We start from the raw sequence: 20,829 nt of genomic DNA on the forward strand, positions 1-20,829 counted from the left end.
ATATTTGTTGTGAATATCAACAGTGGATTATTTTAATAATTCAGGTAAGATTTCACGTTGACTATTCAACTTCTTCAATACTTCCTCAATATTAAAGAAAAAAGACTCAATGATGTCATTACTCTGTGTATCCCAAAATAGTTAGCACTCAAACACTTTGTCAGCCCAGAGACAGAATTACTGATTTCAGCTAAACTGGAGACTATTAAATCCCCAAACATTAATCCTCTTTATTCAACCAGGGCTTTAGAATGTAACTGGTGCAAAATATTGTGTATGGAGTCCAAGTATAACAGAATACATTGAAGATCATTGGAGCAATTATTTGAAAGGGAAAAGTAAAAAAAAAAAAAGAAAAATCAAATGGTGAAGCTTGATTTGCCTGAGCCACTGCACCTCATAGAAGCATGGAATGATTCAGTTCAAGAGAGATGTCCAATGGTTTCTATAGTTTCTATAGGAAGGAAAGTTTCTACAGTAAGGTTCAGCTAGAGCAGACTACCAAGAATTGTGTCTGGTGGAATATCTCCAAGGATGAAGACTCCACCACCTCTCTGGGCAGCCTGTTCCAGTGCTGACCACCCCTGAGGTGAAAACAATTTTTAGTATATTCTGCTGGAATCTCCCATTTTTGATGAGTATATGTCACTCCATTTTCTCCCCATTCTCCAGTGTTTGCCTTTCTCTGGTCTCAGGAAACCTCTCCCATTTCCAGACAACCCAAAGACAACAGTGGCCTTCCAAGAACCTTATCCACCTCTCAGCATTCTCGAATGGCTCTAACTCAGCCTTACTATCTCTGCATTTATTGCTAGATCATTTGCCTCTCCCCTTGGCAGCAGGCAAATCCTAATGTCTCTGTGTCCATCCATTGCAGCAATTCAGTCAGGCAAGCTTTGTAATCCGAAGGAGATCAGAGCTCTGCAACTGTGAATAGATTCCTAATTCCCTTTGTTTGCTCCTTGCATTGTGTGCATTTGTGTGCAGGCATTTGAGATCTTCTCCCATTGCCACTGCTTTCCCGAAGGAAGCACCACAACCCCCCCCTCTCAAATTGTCTCCCAGTTATCCCTCTTCTCCTGTCATGCCAGGTATCATCCTGGGCTCTGAATCAGGAAGTTGGTTTCCCCGGAGCAAGACTGAAAGCCTCTTTGGAGAAGCCTTTCTCTTTCCAGTCCCTACAAGGCTTCTGAATTAACGAGCTGTATGAGGCACTTTGAAGGTGGGGAGCTAAAGAAGCCCACACAGAAATGTCAGCAATATTTCCTGTGTAATTGCCTAATTAATGTTAATATTGGATGATATTTCCACCACCCTAATAAACTGTCCTAGTCTTTTCAGACTGAAGCAACAGATCTAAATTCTTGGTCACTTGTCAGTGCAAAAATACTGCAGAACTAATTCATTGTTCAAGGAGGAATACAACAGTATGTTTTAGTTATTCAAGAAATAGCTATCAAAAAATAATACAAAATTAAAGGTTCATTAACATGCAAACCCACAAGTAAATGGAATTATACCCTGGACACACAAACCTAAAGAGTCAAATACAAGTCAAGTTATGCTTGACCTGTAGTGACTTATAGCAATGCACATACAGAGACAAAAAAATAATGTGGGAAAGGCAGAAAGCAGTTTAACAAACTGAACTGTTTAAGCAATTGCTGATAAGTCTCTATCTGTAACTAACAGAAAACCAGTTCAGTATCACTAAGGTCAGTGGAGTTATGCTCATACATTCCTCAAAAAGCTCAGATTACCCCTGTCATCCCCTGCCCATCCCAGCTCCCCAAGTTGCTTCTTAACTTTTGCCATCATGCCTGGAGATGATTCAGTTTTCTTAATTACCTACCTGAACTTGACAAGAGTCATTTAAAGAGCTTGTTTAACAACTGAACCCATAGTCTCCAATATTTATTAACAGAACCAGAGCAGAATCTTATTTTGTCTGATCAATAACAGTTGGAAACAATTAGGGCTCAATGAACCACAGCACCACCCCCCCTGCTTACTACTAAATTGTAACCAGGCAAACCCTTAGGATCATGCTTAACGCATTTTAACCATATTTTGATGTAGATATTCTCTTAGCCTTTAGGTCACTGGAACTGCACCCTAAAAACCAAATATAGTTGAGTATTCCAGCATAGGTACAAGTCCAACACATCACTCAAACTAAGAGATATGCTTTACCCCACCCACTTTGCTGAACAGTGGCCTTCATCAAAAGATAAAGTTTGTTGACTGAAAACATGTAATACAACACTTATTGTTACCTCTCTCTCCTAGTGGTAACATCCCACAGAAAATCCTTTTTCTGAACATCACTATTCAAATTATAAACACTACAAAGATAAAGCAGTAAAAAACCATATTTAGTGTTACATAAAAAAAAATCCACTTGATTTTGATAAGAATCCACCTTATGCAGCTGTATGTTCCACAGCCAACAACAATTTCAACTTTTTCCAAATGGAAAGTTTGCTGCTGCTGGTAAGGATAATTGTTAGTCACCTGAAGTTTGGGAACTGGAAGTATTTTGCTCCCTGAAACAATTTATTGGAAACTCTATTGTATTTGTGCAAAACCAAAATCTATTATTGGATTATGTTTCTGAGTTTCCCTTCCAACCCCTCTCTAGGGGAAAAGCCAAGCCCTTTTGAAATGATAGAGAGCGACAGTGAAAAGCTGTTACAAGAATATTTTGCTAAGTGACAACCTTGACACTTACCAGAGTATTGTGCAATTTTATTGTGCAACCACAGCTTTAATGAGATGTGACCAAAGCCTGGGAGCATTTGGTTTTGAATACATAGCAGCAAAGTTTCAAGGCAGAATAATTCTTGCATCCTATTTTATACTCCCAGCAGTTCTTGATAGTAGAAATGAAACAGAGCTGAACCATCGTAGCATTGGTAACTAACTTGAAAGATTTGGGAAATAACACATCAAAAAATAAAATCCAATTAAAAAAAAATACAAGACCACTAGAACTGAACACTGTGGGACCACAGCCCCTTAAATCCTAAACTAGTGAACTTAGCAGCTCACCAGTAAATGAAGTCAAACGTATTGTGGAGCTATCAACATATCTATAAATATTATTGCTCTAGAAGACTGATTGTCCTGGTAACGGGGGCCAGGACCAGTTTATCACTATATGAGTATAACCAAAACTGTCTATTCTACATCGTAAAGAGTCATGGGAGAAACAAACAAAGGAGCTGTTTGTAGGTCCGCTATCCATTTCATAATTTCTCAGGAAAAACCAGTTCAAATCTGACGGAATACTCAAGGGTGGAATTTGATTGGATGGTGGAATGGTGGAAGGAAAAAAAAAAAAAGAGGAATGAGCTGGTCAAACTCAAAGCCCACAATGTAGAAGACGTTATGCATAGGGGTTTAAATTTGAGCTAAATTGAATGGAAGCTTTATAAAAATACAACATAATGTTTAATAAGACTAACCACAGAATTTTAGCTATTGTCTGCTTGCATAACATTTAAATTGGGTTTATGTTACAGTCTAAATTCACAAGCCAAAATAAACACAGTTTATCAGTTGGGTAAAACTAGAAAAAAAAATTATTAGAAACACGATTTTCAAATATTCTCCTTCATCCAGCTCCTGAACACCTTTTTGACTTGCTGTTTGGACATGAGTTTCCATTCCCTAATTTCTAGGTGTGACTTTTTTTTGTCTTCCCCTGTTGAACTCTGAGTTCTGAGTTTGTTTCACAGATGGTGTGGTATTATCATTGTTTGAAAATGAATATGCTGCTCATGAAAGGGAGACAGCTAACAGACAGCACTGGAAATCAAATCCTCAAGCCATAGGATGGAACAACTGGGCAATGGTTGTACTACTGTATGTGCCAGTTCTCCTTTCAGGCCTGCTCAGGAGATATGATTTGCTTTCTGTCTGTTCTCTGAGGTTTTCCTGGAGGCTGTTCTGCCTGCCCTTATTCCTCAGGAGCAACCTGTTAACTTCAAAGATATGTCAAGTGAGTAATCCTGGAGAAACCAGTGAAAATACCTGTGCATATGAAGACTCGTATATTTAAATTCTTTATTTTATCTTCCTAGAATTTTAGTAAGACATCAAGTTGCAGCCAGTATTTTTTTTTTCTTATCTCAGCATTTCTAGCAAATTGGGCCACCAGCTCCATTTCCACAGAAAACGGCAAGCCATGGGCATCTATTTTTCTCCAGTATATTTGAAGCTAAAAAGCCTCTTCTGAGGGATTCTGGGTCCAAGTTTCCTCTATTACTCAGCTACTGTTTCCTGTTGTGCCACTGCTACTTTTAGAATATATTAACCCTAGAAATAATTACTGTGCAATCAAACTACCACATCTTCCCTCCATTTAATCATTGGGTCCCCATCATTATCCCATTGGGATTTTAGAAATCCAATCAAATTTCATAAAACAAATGGGATTAACATTCAGTCTCCCTTCTCTTTCAATCCAGGATCTTTTCCCTCAAAGGAAACTAGCCAACTTGGAGAATTAACACTAAGTACCTCCCAGCAATCACCAAGTGGTTTTAACTGAGACTGTTTAGTCGATATCTGGGTGTCCTTTGGTAACATTTTTGTACAGAAAGCCATTACACATCCTGTCTTTTAGAGGAAAAAGAATTACATCCCTTCATAAATAATTTGGCATTCTTAAGACAAAGGCATGATATCAAGGGATGGGGAAAAAGCAGATTATGCCAAAGGGGTGCAGATTTATTAGAACTGGAGGTCTCCAACTATTGCTAGTTATAGTACCAGAGTGTGAAGCACTGACTTAGCACTGTAAGGGCAGTTTCAGAGTAGCCTGGTGCAGGTGACTTGCTGAAGCACAAACATTTGCTCCTACCTTATATTTTTTTTACAAGAGAAGCAAACTCAGCACCAAGCACCTGCTTCATTATAGCTTTCAGGCTTTTTGCCCAGCCATATCCCCCCTGTATCCTTTGTTTTCACAGGATTTCTCCTACAGAGTCTCATATGCACTTCTCATGACAGCTTACAGGCATCACTGTTGCTGTCACATCATCACACAACCTTCCTACTCACATTTTCAAACAAAAATAAGGTTTGATCCAAGCTGTCCTTAAGACAAGCTGCAAGAATCTTCCTACCTGTCTTATCTGTGACTATCACATAATAGCTATGCAAAACCAGATGCCTGTGAAGGACAGGTGTAAAAATAAATGTTTGCTCCTCCTTAGCAAAACTGCTTAGGGAAACCTTGGGTTTGAAGTCCAAGGTCTGAGATTTCTCCTCTTTTGCATCCATTTCTGCTGCTGTTACCAGTCTAGTTCATGATAGTACATGGTGTTAAAGAATAAAAGCAACTGGTCAGACAACGGCTTGAGTAACAACTCAAGAAATCTGCTACACATCATTTGAAATAAGGAACTCTGTCATTGGCAGTGCAGATGCAAGTAAGGGGGCTACAAGCAGACAGCTTTTTTTCCAGCATTCACTGGGCAAAAAAAAGCAGACAGCTGGAGAGCTGGTTAAACCCTGTTGTTTCCCAAAGCAAAGTAACTCTTCTTGGGAAAAAAAAAAAAAAAAAAGAAATCTCTAAAAGAAATCAGGGACTCCCTGAAGCAATTAATGGATGTGTAACTTAGGCATTTTTGACAGGAAAAGACTACTTTTACAGATGGGGCTGAACCCAAAGCAAATATCATGAAAAATAAGAACTGAACAAGCATCAAAATCCCAAGTATTCATGAGCTCTGGATGAGCACATAGTCATTAGGCAAGTGACCGCCAAGCATGCTCACATGCACAGAAACATAAAACACCACAAGGTTTTATATTAGAACTGGAGTAGGAGGTCCAAAAAACTATCAATACAGCAGATGCTCAGAAACTGTAGATTACATGACATAAAAATAGGGTTGTGCACCATGAAATGGAAGCAAGCAAGCTTTTACCACAACACCTAATGAATGAATAAAAATATCAAAACAAGTAGCACAATTCTGAAACCTTTCACATTAAGAAAGTCATTGTAATCCAGAGGCAGGGTGACCAAGCATATAGTTTTAAAACTAGCCAGGCTCTAGCTATACGCTTTTTTGCTTTTTAAATGGCACTGCCTGAATCAGAGAATTACACCTATCAGTGCAGTCATGCCTGATGAAAATACAGCCTGTGGTGCATAAAAGCAAGACAGTGATATCATCTGCAATCTGAAGGAATCCTTCAAGCCACTCCTTGTTCACAAGAAATCTGTGAGACTGTCAGAACCCAAACAAGTGCAGACACTAAGTGAAGTGGCTGGAGCTGTTATTACAGCAGCTATATTCACTAAAGCCAGAAGAGAAACAAATTCAAAAGAATGGGGAAAAAAATCACAGTAAGTTAAAATACCATTACTAAGCAGGAGTCTTACTAATGACAATTCTAAACATTTATTCTTTTTATTAGCAGTTAATGGAACAGTACTTTGGTCAAGCACATTCTCCAGGACATTGCTTTTTGATCATTTTTTAGGTGTGTGCTGATCTGTGATAGCAAGATCAGTGAGAAGCTTTTTAATAATGACAACGGCACTGAAAAGCAGCTTCATTTACTTTATCCCACATGAATCTCCATTACTGTGAACAACTTAAGCCATGACAATACTGGTGCTAAGTAGCCAAGCAAAAGCATGAGCCGTGTTCTAACAAACCTATTAAGAGAGGAAAATTAATAAGATCACATCTCAGTACCACAGTACTCACTCTTTTCATGCAGCTATACAATATATATGTGTATCAGCTTCTGCACTCCTGTGTTAATAAAGAAGCTGCAGGTTGAACCTGGATACCCTTATCTCTGCTCACATCTGCAGTGCTGCTCTTCTTCCCCCGCTGTTTTCTCTTAAAGGATGCCAAAAAAGCAGCATTTAAGTATTTTGTCTTCTTTTTAGCAAATCCTGCACTGTTATCAGCTCCTGAGCAGAGAGAGTTTCCTGCCAGGCACCATGCCCAAAGACTTGGCAGTCAGGAAGGTTTTAACTCATTCCGGGACAGATCTGAGCATTTTGCACTGAACAGAAACGAGACTGGCTACAGGTACCAACAACTTGAGAAGTTTAGAACTTACTGAAATAAATCTCAAACTGTCATTTTCAACAGCCTCTTCTACTGATTTTATCTCCCATCTTATGAAGCCCTTTTTCCCCCTCGTAGCACAGGCGTGAGCAACTTGACTTTTTCTTGCCAAACTTATTGTGGGACCAGAGCACCTCCAGGCCATGAAAGGCCAGTGATCGCCCCATACTCGACTTCAAGCAGCATAAGTGAGGCTTCAAATGTCTCATCACGCCTCGTTTCTGCGGGCTCGACTCAGTGCCCGCGGACCTGTGTTGGCTTTTGTGTTGCTGCGGTGCTACATTGTAATTGCTGCTCCACCCCGACACCCATTTACTGTAGCACTTAATGCCCCACCCCTTCCAATTAAAACCAAGCCATGCAGTACTGGGACACCTTTGATAATTCAACCATAATTTATACTAAATCTGAATTAGCATATACTGTGAAATATGCATTTAGCTAAGGCTTTAACGCTTTTCTGGAAAAAAAAAAAATAAAACAAACATACAATGTGGATTCAGATTAAAATGGTGTAAATAGAAGTTAATGAATATTATTACTTGAGTTATTAGAACTTTCTGCTTGAAAAAATTTAATCTAATATTCCCATTTTTAGCATTGCCAACAGCACTGGGGCATGCAGTTCAATAGTTCAAAGTTACCAGCTTTATAATTGCTTTCTACAGACCTTAAAAAAGGCATTTAAGTTTCAGGATATAACTGAATGGAATGAATTAGCCATAGTCGCTTCAAATGCAAGAAAAAAAGTTGTTACTGTGCTTAGGTACTTACATACCTTTTCCTTTGAGAAACGTAAGGAAGAACTAAAAAGCATGGTAAACAAATGAGAGAAAATTCTGTAATCAAAGAATTGAGAAGCCTTGGGTATTTCCAGCTCAACCAGTATTTTTAAATAAAAAATATTGTTGAAATATTAACTGATATCAAAGACTTTCACTAAGGCACAACATTATAAACACTGAACTGCACTTTGTGTACTCAGTAGAATATAAATTGGATTCCATCACCTCTTAATGCAGCTCAGCCAGGACAAAAGGTGTTGCTAGCATGCTATCTTGAGGTTAAATAATATTATAACATGTTGACAAATTTAACGCTGTCAGTTAACACTGCATGCTCAGAGCATGCCATTGGAAGGAGGCATTATTTTGTTCAGGTGCTGGCAGCTCCCTTGTTGATTTACCATTTCAGTGGCAGCAATACCTGCGTGACCATCTATAAGAAGGACACATTTTTTTCTGAGCCCCTACGATGACTGCTTAATTATTTAAAAATACAATTTAAAACACAAGACACAAATATTAGTCACAGCAGGAAAAACCCCTAGGCAACTTGCCCAAGAAGTACTATTTCAAAAACCATACGTGGTTTTCCAGTCTGAATTGCTCACCATTTTATATTTGCATAAAATTAAGAATTGGAGAAATGGTTATAGATCAATATGTAGGAGCAGATTGACACGAATTGCTATCACATAATCAGACCTGTGATTTCGAAGTCTTTGTTTCAGGGAAAGTAATTTAGCTCCCAAATCCTTAAGGTTTTCTGAGATTTATGGAACTCCTTGGAGATGGGAGGAGGTAAAAAATGAAAGGTCATCCTTGTCCTAATACTGCTTTGGAAGTTCTTACTTCACTCACCTACATCAGTACTGAAATTTCTATATATAAAAGGAAACCCCATGATTTTCACTGAGGCTATTACTGAGATAATTGCCTCATAATTCTGTGTTCAAGTGTCATGGCTCTGTGAGCTTTTAGAAAGGAGAAGAAATAGATTCAAAGAGATGGAGGGGCATTCTTTCCTGCATCTGCCATTAAAAAAAACAAATACAAAAAACCAACCAAACAAACAAAACCAACAAAAACCCAAACAAACTGAATTAAGAGCTTCTGAAATTCGTAAAGGAAGTTCTGAAGTAGAATAGGAAGCACAGACTGACATTATCAGGTTTGTATGCTATATTCCAGAAAAGAATATGATTCAGGGTGTTCCCTAGTACCCTTTGCTTTTCAAACTCATTGTGCTTCTGTGCAATACAGCAGAAATGTCAAGCCCAGCTAAACTTAAATGAAATGTTTAACCTGCAAGTCCACCCTCACTGTACAGACCAATAAAACTTGCATTGACTTCAATGGTGCCTTGAACCGAAGAGCACTTTTAAGATCATCTTTGAGGAAGAGCTCAGATATTTTGAACTATAAGGTATAAAAGAAAGTAATATTTAGGAGCACGTAAGTCCTTTTTTTTTGGTTTTGAAGGCTCACCAGTAGAGATCAACTAGAACAACACTTAGAGATTGCTAACCACTCCTGAGAAAATGCTTAAGAGTTTATAGTGAAATACCCAAGTATTTCTTTCCTTTTAGACCACTGAGCATCATGAAAGGAGGACTTGTCTGCCTTTTTGTCAAGAGAATCAGGATTAGGCATTGTCTCAACAGTCCAAGAAAACCTCTTTGCTTGGATACACTTCTGACATCAGCAGGTGAGAGCTTGCCTGAACGCATCGGAACCCAGAGCACTGATACAAGAGTAGAACTTAATTACGTGCTCAGTATTCACTGAGTACTCTTTTTGAATATCAAAGCATTCCAGAGACTGTGTTTTTCATTTCACTAACACCAGTGCAAAACTGCACTATGTACAATAATATTGTTTTTTTCAATTGTTCCTGATCAGTTGCACTGATGTGACTGACAGCAAATTTAGCTGAATGCTTTTGAGATAGTGCTCAGGATGATCACTGCACACAGCCTGGTCACATACACAGGAATGGTTCTGTTTCAGGAGCAATATATATGAGTCCATCATACTTAGAAAAGTAATTAAATACTGTTTGTAAAAGAAAAACCTACTTATATATATATATTTTATATATTTTAATATCGAGTATCCTCCATTTTTTTCCTTTTTGATACAAGAATACTGTAGAGTAAGTTTGGCTAACTTCCAGATATTTTAACAGAGTTTATTATTTACGTAATTGCATGATGGAAGGATGAGAACATAAATTAACATTTAATAGATTAAAACATTCCTCCAACAGAGAATTACTAAGAGGACAATGATGAAAGATGCATTTGATTCTAACAGATTGAACCACATCACCTGGAGCAAGGCTGTTGGCTGCCCAAACTCTACAGCAGGTCCAATTCCCAAGGTTTTGTACAGAAAAATGCTCCTACACATGGAATTTTCCAGAGAAAAAGTGAACTCCAGAACCACCAAGGGATTCAGCTCTGCTGCAAACACCAGCACAGGCTCCTGTATTCTAACAGCTGGATTAGTGTTAGGGGGAAAAATTCCCTTTATGTCACCTAGCACTATATCAGTGTCATAAAAGCCTGAGGCTAAGCTTCCCAAGGGAGAGAGCTCAAAAGTGACTAGACTGGAAAAGAATGTAATCCTAACTAAGCTTCCTGCGCCTCATGTACAGACACAACAACAGCAGTTCTTTAAGGAGCGCTACTAAGGGTTGTTTGGGGGTTTTTTTTATACTTAACAAGGGAGAAAGAAATATTAAAAACCCTCTACTTTCCTGAAAGTATGACAAAAAAAAAAAAAGAAAAAGAAAAAGGGGAACAAAACTTGGCAAAAGATCAAAAGCAGTAAAACAGATCTATGGTCAAATACAGATGATTTTGAATTTCTGTATTTCAGTGAGGAATTTCTCTTAAATTCTTTTCATAGGAATCTCAAAAAAGATTGACATTCACGTTGGACTTCTATGTTATCCTCTTTTCCTCCAACTGCTCTGCAGAACAAAAGAAAATACAGAAGTCATAAAGTCCAGTGAAGGTGTATGAAACGTCTTTGAATTCACCATCATTGAAATCAGAAAAACAAGGAAATATGCAGCTGACTGCTCCTAACAAAATAATTAGAATCTATTGTTTTTGCAACATAACACCATTTTTTGTGCTTTTTCCCTTGTTATACAAACTCTCAGCACACTCACCATGCTAGAGGACTGGTCTTTTCCCAAGAGACACCCTTTCACAAACAGAAAAAGGTCTAGAAGGGATTCAGACAGACTGGCAAGTTTGAGTTTCATCTCTGGTAAAATGATAGCAAATAAGATAACGGAGCAAACTGATAAATATATCTTATTATGGAAGTGCAGGATGGTTTATGTGAGGGAAAACCCTGTAATCTGGGCACTGGGTCCCTTTTCATACTTTTTATTTTTTCCATAAACACCGAACTCTACTTTTGGTGATTGTAGATTCATACAGATACAAATTTCAGGCAAAATGCTTATGAAAGGAAATAAACAAAATCCTGATCATTTTAAACACATGTACAGAATGTAACAACAAATAAGTTTGTGTCCCAGAGCATTACAGAACAGAAGCAGCACTGAATTTTAAATGCCATTCAGTGAAGGTGAGAGGGGTCTTACAAAACACTGTTAACATATCATACAATATTAAGAAAAAATACATGAACAGTTGTGTCTAAACTGCACGATTTCTAAATGCTACTCAGAACCTAAGATAAAACTAGCATTCTACATTAAAGAGAAAGGATGGACAAAGCAAGAAAAATCTTAATATTTAGTAATACGTAAAGACTGTCACTTTTTCACTTGAATCTGTATGAGATTCTAATCATGCCAATGCTGCACTGGAGGCATGCCCCAGTGTAAACCCTATGTTCTTGCTTCCCAGACCAGTTAGCTCCAAGCAAAAACTTCCCTCTGCTGGCAACTAAATGCCCACAGGAGGTTAGACTACCCTGATCTTGGCCTTACACAAAGAAGATGCCCAGGAATGTATCTAGAGCTGGCAGGCAGACAAAATCCCTGGGATGTGCCTTAGAGGGACTCAGTGTGTGGCACATCACCACAGCACAGCAAACCTCAGCTACCTCAGTAACTTCAATTCAGTGGCCTTACAACCCTGGAATGAGACCAGTTGCAACATCACGGCAGTTTAACTCTTCTCTATTTGTTCTGAAATGAATTAAGTCTGTTATTTGTTTGGGGGTTTGATTTGGTTGTGTTTTTTTCCAAAGAAAAGGGGAAATAGAAGGTGAAAGAGCTGAAAGCCTGACAGAGCTCACCACAAGAAGCTGAAACTGAGCTGCAGGATTAGTTGCATGTCTACTGGGGATGAAGTTTTTATTAATGTCTTAACTATATATACACTTAGTTATTTATCTATTTGATTACATATAAATTATGGAGGTGGAGGAGTGGTGATGGAACAGATGATGAGAACAACCCCAGAACAAAAATAAGTACTTGCCATCATTCAGGTTTAGAGAAGATGGCAAAGAGTACATTTACTCTAGTCATTCTAAGAATAGAAACTCATAATTTATCTCAACTGCTAGATATTTTAATGGTCTACAGAATATATCTATGTAGAACAGAAGCCTTAAAGGAAATGAAATACTCAGGGAAAAATATGATCTAATTAAAGCATCTACAAACACGTTTCAGAAATGGGAAAGAATATTTAATTTCGTCAGTAACATCTGCAAAATGTTTTTATGTGAGATACATATAACCCTTCCAACTTCCAGATTTTCAGATTATGTCAGAATGTTTTACAAAACACATTAATTGGTACAGCAACAGTTTGAAGCAATGCATACCATTTCACTGGGAAAAAGAGGTCAAGAAATTGTGGCTCTGCCTCAACCTCCTCTGCCTTATCCCAGTGGTACTTAATATTTGTAATTATAAAGATGGTATAAATTGTAAAGATGTTATAAAGGTATACAGATACCAGTTTTTCAAATGAAATTTTGGCAGCTTTAGTTTCAGCTTTAGTTTTTGCATTTTTGATTTGTTGTAGGGTTTTTTTTTCCCCCTTCAGTGAAAGATATTTCTTTTGCTTGAGACTTTTTCCTGTTATTTAATATTCTTTTTCCCAAGGGCAGTATATCAGCTTAAAGAAAACACTAGGCTACAAGTGTACACAAGGTTGAAATCTCTCCCTTCTTCATTATTAATTGCTGTAAGTTTGGACAAAACTAGAGGCAATAAGACAGATAACACAAACATACAGCTCCATATTAAATACATGAAGAGGGTGAAGAGGTTTTATTAATTGCTGCGTACAAATCCACACTGAGCACGTTCTGAAAGAAAGATGGGATTGCTTTAGCTACAAGCAAAATTTTGACAAGATCGTTTTCTCAAAGCCTTCATTCTGGAAACGCGCAAAATGTGAGTTTCATCACCTTCATTTTCCAGTGTCAAACAGCAATTCTGGACACTGTTTTGCCAGTTCTCCCTGGGGGAGACAGGGCCTGGGTGGGGGCTACCACGCTGCAGGCAAGTGCAGTCAACTATTCAGACAGAAGCAAATGTAAAATGTCCTAAGGGGTTAAGCAGGGAACACAGAATTCATGGCCACCTGCTTGAAACAATTCATGGCCTTTGGAGACCCAAACATATGGATCAAAACACTGACACACAGCTCTTCTGGCAGCTATTTTGCAATCCCTCTACCTGCATGTGATAGCATCTTAGAGGAAAGCATTGTGCTCACGGTGTAGCAGGATTTACCACTATAGGATTGCTATGAATGCCTTCAGAAAATTTTCATTTACTAGCAGTCCAACTTCAATTAGAAGTTCATTCCACTGATTGTTTTATCTTCATATGCTGGTTATTCAAGGTATTTTATATTGGTTCATTCTCCTACTCTGCATTCCTACAGTTTCATTTTTTCCAGAAACTCATAGTAAGGAAAATATTTAGGTATCTCAAACACTTCTCACTCAGTGTGGAAGTCACTACCTTCTTTTTTTGCCCTGGCTGTTCGAAATAAAGTATGATTTCTTAAGCTATGAGCAAACCAACATATTTCACTCCTAAATCACTGTAAAATCCATCAGACTAATCTAGAATAACTCAGAGACCAAAATTTGAACTGACACCATCTCTGAAAACTATGGTTCTAACCAAAACTAACTCACATGAATACTGTATACATTCATGGAAGTATTAATGAGATCAGCTTTTAGACTCATTGTTTTTTAATCCCTATAAGCAAAAGAAAGCAGAAAGGCATATCCAACACATGTTCTTGGTTAGTCATAAACAGAAATCCCAGTGAAGGAAAAAAACCTATGGAGGGAAATTCATTCCCACAAATGGGATCTTCAGTGTGCAAATAAGGAATATTAAGATGCTTGATAAACCAAAGTGTTCTGTTTTCAGAGCTGTCAGTCCAAATATCCTCTATGATCATTACATTAATTTCCTTTTCACATTCAAAATCTAAAAACAAACAAAAAAACCCCAAACCCAAACCAAACTAACCAATCAAACAAACAAAAAAAAGCACCTGGAATTAATAGAAGCAAAATGTAAATTTGCCCTGCTTCCTGCAAGGTGACCACTTGTCACACATCCCATTGAGATTCCCTACAGGCCTGAAAATAAACTTCCCAAGCCTGAAAGTAAACTTCAGCTGTATGTAAAGCTGAGAGCTTAATGCCTGAGCATCTGTTCCCGCAGTTATTCCATTTAAAGTGAGCTGTCACTTCCAAACTGCGGTACAGGTGTCCTGTGCCACCAGATTTATCCAGAAGCTTCCTAGGTACAGAAATATTTTCTTCTTCTTGTTATTTTTAATTGCGTCATGTGGAATTACACCGAATGAAATATCGATTTCTAAGATTCATGTAGCTTAAGCAATAATACAGTTGGTAACACCTCTTACTATATTTTATCTCATCCTCTATGGCAATTTTATGAGCTTAAACATGTTAGCTGCTGGCATATGGCGTGTTAATACGCATGTTGTGGGAGTAATGCTTTCAATTTATCTACCAATAGTTGGCAGCATTCACTCAATTCTCTAAACCATGACAGCAATTCCAGAGGATAGCCAAAAGTGTCACACTGCCTGGGCTAGGGTTATATGCTAAACTTCAATATTTTATCCAGGCACATTAAATCATTCCATGAAAATTCATTTTTATTCGAAAACCTGCAAGGATATGAAACTGCCATTCTGCTACTCACTCTTTTCAATAGTTCAGGCTTAAAACATCATCTTGTATTCAGCTCAAGCACACCTCAGTAGTCCTGGTAGTGTCCTTTTTTGTCATATTTTCCCTTCCTTCCTTACCATTCTTCCTAATTTAGATTCCCATTAATATCATACCTCCTAAATATTGAAAAGAAGGTAACAGTAATAACCTAGACTACTTGCCTTATTCTACCCTGATTTAAAATGGGTTTGCCCTGACAGAAATCCATGGAGCACCTCCCACTTTAACATTTGAGGGCTTTACCGTCCTAGTTTGTGTGATTTTAAACAAATCAGCTTGCTTTCATTCTGAATCCATGAAGACAAAATATAGGTGTTTTTAAGGACAAAGATCATTAGGCATCAGTCAATCTTTAAAAAAGTCAGCCCTCAAAGACTTCCATTTTAGCAGATGGTTTTGTGAGCCAGTTGTTAGCTTCTGTTCACATCTTCCTTCCCTCAGTGTTTTGCAGAAATATATCCATCTATATATTTTTGCATCTATATATATCAACACATATTTCTATATTTTTTGTATTTCATTCTCTTGGCTAAATATATAATTTCATATTTCTCTCCACTTGCTAATTTCATTTGACAAGCCTTGACAGATGACAAGAAATCTTCTCTTGTGGCTTTCCCACATTCCTTCAGGGCTGATTGCATATCCACAAGCAAAGTTGTCATTGAAGCCACCTGCTTACTGACAAAGCAATGTCTATGTGGTTGTTCAAATTGCATCCAAAGAACTGCAGATAATCCAGTGCCAGGAACCAGTGCTTGTGTCAAGTCAGAGATGTGCTAACTTCGTTATCAAAATGCAGAGTATCACAAAACAATTCCCTTTTTTTTCTAACATTGAGCTTGAGACAGGGAAGAGGAAAGAGATGTCTCCATTCTAACCACTCTCCAAAATTGTTTCCCTTGAAAAAAAAAAATCAAATGCTCCAGATTAACATCTACTGGACCAAGAAAGCAAATACACCCGAGAGAGAGAGAGTATGTGCATCAGAAGTTAATGGGATGATGTGGTGCTGATCCCACCTCAGGGATAAATGCTCAGCAAACACCACAAAAATATGATGTCTAATACTAAGCAGTAAAACCCAAGCAATGGTACAGGCTGGGGACTGACTGCCCAGGAGCCTAAAGGGCTACAGATACCTCGATATCAAAGTGGACAAGTAGAAGTAGAGAGAAAGAAAAGACTGTTTGTATTTATAGTCATACAACACCTATTCTATACCATTTCCCACACAGTATTGTATTTCCTTATCTTTTACCATTAGGATAGAAATAATTGGGAGAATACATCTTCCTTGCACTTCCTTACAGCATTTCTACAAACCAACCCAATGCATTTCACTTTCATGATGTATATTGAAGTTGAAAGAGTAGTGTGAGGACATCACCTTTCTCTTTTCCTTTTCAATTGTCCACTACAGACACACACATTTTAATTAAGGCTACACTTTTATACTAGCCAACATTTGTGAGTGGAAAGAAATACTCTGATTGTAGATCAAACTAAAACCTCAAGACTGCTCTACTTTGGACCAGGGCAGTAGCCGAAAGCTGAAACAAAATGTGGTTTTGAATGCCGTTGAAGTATGAAATACAGGCAAGTGCCCTTTTTTGTCCCCAGACATTTTCTGATAAGTGAGCCTGTTACCTGCCCTGAAGCTCAGATACAGGCTAGACTGTCTGCAAAAATATTTTCACATCTGGTCTCGATGGGTCCCATCTTGATCGAAGCAAAGAACGGACAGTTATCTCTGCAGTCCCTGCTTCCTAAGCATCCAGAGAGAACCTCTGGCTCCTAATCCCTAGCTATCATGACCACCCTTACTTGCACAGAAAAGCAAAGGGAGGAGAGGAAAAACAGCACATCTGCATTTAGTTCTAAGTTGCACAGGAAGAGACACTTGGTACTTCTGCAGCAGAGACACAGCTATTGCCTGTATTGTTCTCCACTGACCAGTGTTTTGACAATTACCATTTCACTCATGAAATTTGGAAGGCTTACAAAATAGAATTGCATTTGTCCCTGATATTATACTATGTTAGATACTTTATCCTGAAAGCACACCTCTAGCAATACATATCTTTAGGATACAGAACCAAAGCTATCTAGCATTCTTACATGATCAAATAAGAGGTTGTCTTTTCACGTTATATCATCACAGGCTGACAATTCCCAAATACTCTTCTCCAGAACTGTAACTAAATTGGCAATTCATTTCAAAGCTTATGATGTATAGCAAAATAAAATTTGAAGTGGTAAGTTCTTACAATCAAGAGCATAAGTTATTTTAAATGTCTGTAAAGATCCATCACAAGGGATCACGGGAAGAGTAAATGAGGCATACTGTACCTACTTTAAAAAAAAAAAGAAACACCCTGAAGGGTCTGGTATCATAAATTATAAGCAATGACAGTGAGCCTTTACCTATAACAGTTTGCACTAAAATTTAATTGTAGCTATAATGAAGTGTATTGTTTGAAAAACAAAGAAGAACTTGCAGTAGACACACAGGACTGGTAAGCTGGTTATATTTGATCTTGTAGACATTTTTTCCAAATTATTTCATTAGAAAAAATATTAAAATTCATTTTAAAGTGTGAAATAAATTTAATCAAATAGATTCTTCACAAACATGTAACAGAATTTATATAATGCTTTTTTCTCTGCTCTCAGTTATGCAGTGCCACAAAGAAATTTAAAACAATATATAAAAAATTCAACACCAAACTCCCAAAATGATTGTTATCTAGAAGAGTCACATTATATATAAGACAAAAAAAGTAAATTAGTCACTTGACACATGCAAATGGTGGTTCTTCACATAGTCCTGATGAATGAATGAGGAATGACTTCCAGGAACCTGGTCTGTAGCCATATTCAGGAAATAAAACAAGACAGAATTTCAAAATGTTGGTTCAGTTAGAAAAAAAAAGAAGCACAGAACAGTTTGTGCAAACATGGAGCAGTCACGAAAATATTTCTGCTCAGGAACTCATAATAGTATTCCTGTTGCAACTCAATATTCCATCGACTTGGATTTGACAAGGCAAAACCAGCAACTTCTTTTTCCAAACAGAGGTAGTGAAAGTAGGTTCAATAATCATTAAACAGGCACAGAAAGACCCATTTTCTCATAATTCTGTCTCTGAAGACATTTAGTCCTTCAAATTGGACTCATTACCAGAAGTTTTACAAGACAAATACTGCATTGAGCTAATAGTGCAGAGACACCCAGCTTTACCTTTAAGCACAAGCTCTCCCGCTACTTCCTTGGGATTTTAATAGATTTACTGTCTCTAAGGTAAAGCTGAACAAATAAACAATTACATTAAAGACACATAAGAAAAAAGGCTGGAGCTTGGTCATAGCCATGTACTGCAGGTAAACCAAGTCAGTAGGTTTAGTAACACATTTTGTCAGTAGAGACAGCAGACAGGACTGAGCAGACTGACATGTGTGAACAAGGGAGAATAGTCAGTGGAGCTGCCTGAGCACTTCCCCTCAGCACCTTTAGTGCTGCAGATGGGCAGCAAAAGCCAAAGGTCGTGATGCACTGTGCTGTGCACGGAGTTGCATCATCAGCGCTGGGTATTCACACAGAACAGTGGAGCTACACATGCCCAGGGAGTGTCATAACTTACACCTTTCTTACCTAAAACAGCACCCGCTTCAGCCTAACGCTCAATTAATTTCTCACTAGACACCACCTTTCCTTTCTGGGAGGGGTCTGCCTACCTACTTTGACTTTTCTGTTGCTTTTTCTCTTTCAAGTTTATTTAGATTTATCAAATTTTCATGAAAGCAACAACATGCAATTACATAAACACTGGAGTAGCCAAAGGAAAAAAAAAAACCAACAAACCGCCTTCATTAGTACAGACACAACAGATATTAACACATGCCCACCTAATCCAACAAATTCTGGCTATCCTACTTCATGCATTTTACTCCAGAAGTGAGTTGGCTTTTATATCTCTTAAAAGCCTATTTAAAATCATCTGCTCATGCAAAGTTTCATCTCAGACGTTAACTGGACATGATGTTTTTCCTTATACTCTAAACTACTGTGGAATGGGAGCTGAGATTCTCATTCCCTACTGAATCTACAACACCTTCACAAGAAGCATATGCCTCAGCTCCTTCTGAAACCTCTGGGTCACAGTGCATGAAATTCATTTGGGTGACTGGAAGACACATAATCAGTTCATAAAACACACCAAGGATAAAATGTGTCTTAAACCAAAAACCAGATTAAGGCTGAAGCTGGGCAACAGATTTGACAGTGCAGATTTGAGGCAACTGTGTCAACAACATTTTACACCGCCTCCCTCAACCCACATTTTGAAAAGCTCCTCCCCTTTGTGGATCTAGATGATCAATTAAAGGGAAAGTTTAATCTTTACAGGAGGTTTAAGCATACTAAGTATCTGCTCAACTGTTATTACTTCAATTATCTCCAGGTTTTGAAGATGGGAATATTGCATCTGTCTCGAGACATTACAAAATCTGTTTTCCTATAATGATCCTAGTAAGTCATCACTATGGGGGTTCAGCTGTTAATGGAAGGTAGGATATTCTCTAAACTGCAGATACTGGTCTTCATCCCAATTCTCAGTTATCTCAAGAATATGAACTGTATTAAGCACATCTGAGCCCAAATATCTGTAGCCTTCTACATATCACTGCAAAGGGACTGCTTTCCATACAAGAAGAGAAGACAGAAACATGATGTCACTCTCAACACTACAAAAAATAATGCAGCTTTGGCAGCCCAGTAAAAGACTGTTCTTTGGTTCTAAAGGAAAATATGACTAGCGGAGGAAAATAAGTTTTACTGATATAACGTTGAAGAGTCCAAAGACTTGAATCTGAATGAATACTCACATCTGAGGCACTAAAGGCATTAATCCTTGATATGAATTTTTAAATTGCTAACCACTTTTTCGTGTAATGTCATAATATTTTCATCCAGGAAATAGATAAAACTATCCTTGACTCTTCAATGCCCTTACAAATAGTTCCTAAAAGTTATAGAAAAATATTCAACGTGCATTGCAGGACAGTTCACTGTTGCAGTAAATGAGCTGTGCTCTACATGTTGCATGTGTACCACACTAATCTTATCCCACGTAAAAACTGAGGGGATTTCAGAAACCCAACCAACCTTACTGAACTCTGCAGTACCTCTGACAACAGTCATCTACAAGGTGCTGATAAGACTCTAAAAAGATCTCACAGAAGTAACTTCCAGTTCAGAAATCACAAAAAGGACAAAGACAACAACCAAAACTTGCACAGTGAGCTGACTCCCCATCACAGTGGCATTAAAGAGGAGGTGCTTAGTGGTACAATCCAAAGGACAGTACCTACTGCATCAAAGGTTAAAAGCAAGTAAATGGATTGACTTTCCCTATTCTAAAATGATATATCAAGTAGTTTAGACCATCTGGTGCAAAAGAACCCTTACTTATCTCACAGTTTAAATGCATAGAAGAGACATAACTATTGAATTATTGTTCGAACTATAAATAACTAGCATGTTAGCTTACCTTATGCAAGTCTACTAATTTATACAGTCTCAAGTCCATTCATCTCTCCTGTTCTCAAAAAAAAAAAAAAAAGGTATTGCCATTCCCTAAAGAGAAATTTCCCCTCAGAATTCAGGGTTGGTTATTCAGCACATTTCCTATATCTTGAAGATT

The sequence above is a fragment of the Lepidothrix coronata genome, unplaced genomic scaffold (assembly GCF_001604755.1).
Source record: "Lepidothrix coronata isolate B3197 unplaced genomic scaffold, Lepidothrix_coronata-1.0 Scaffold7, whole genome shotgun sequence".
NCBI lineage: Eukaryota > Metazoa > Chordata > Aves > Passeriformes > Pipridae > Lepidothrix > Lepidothrix coronata.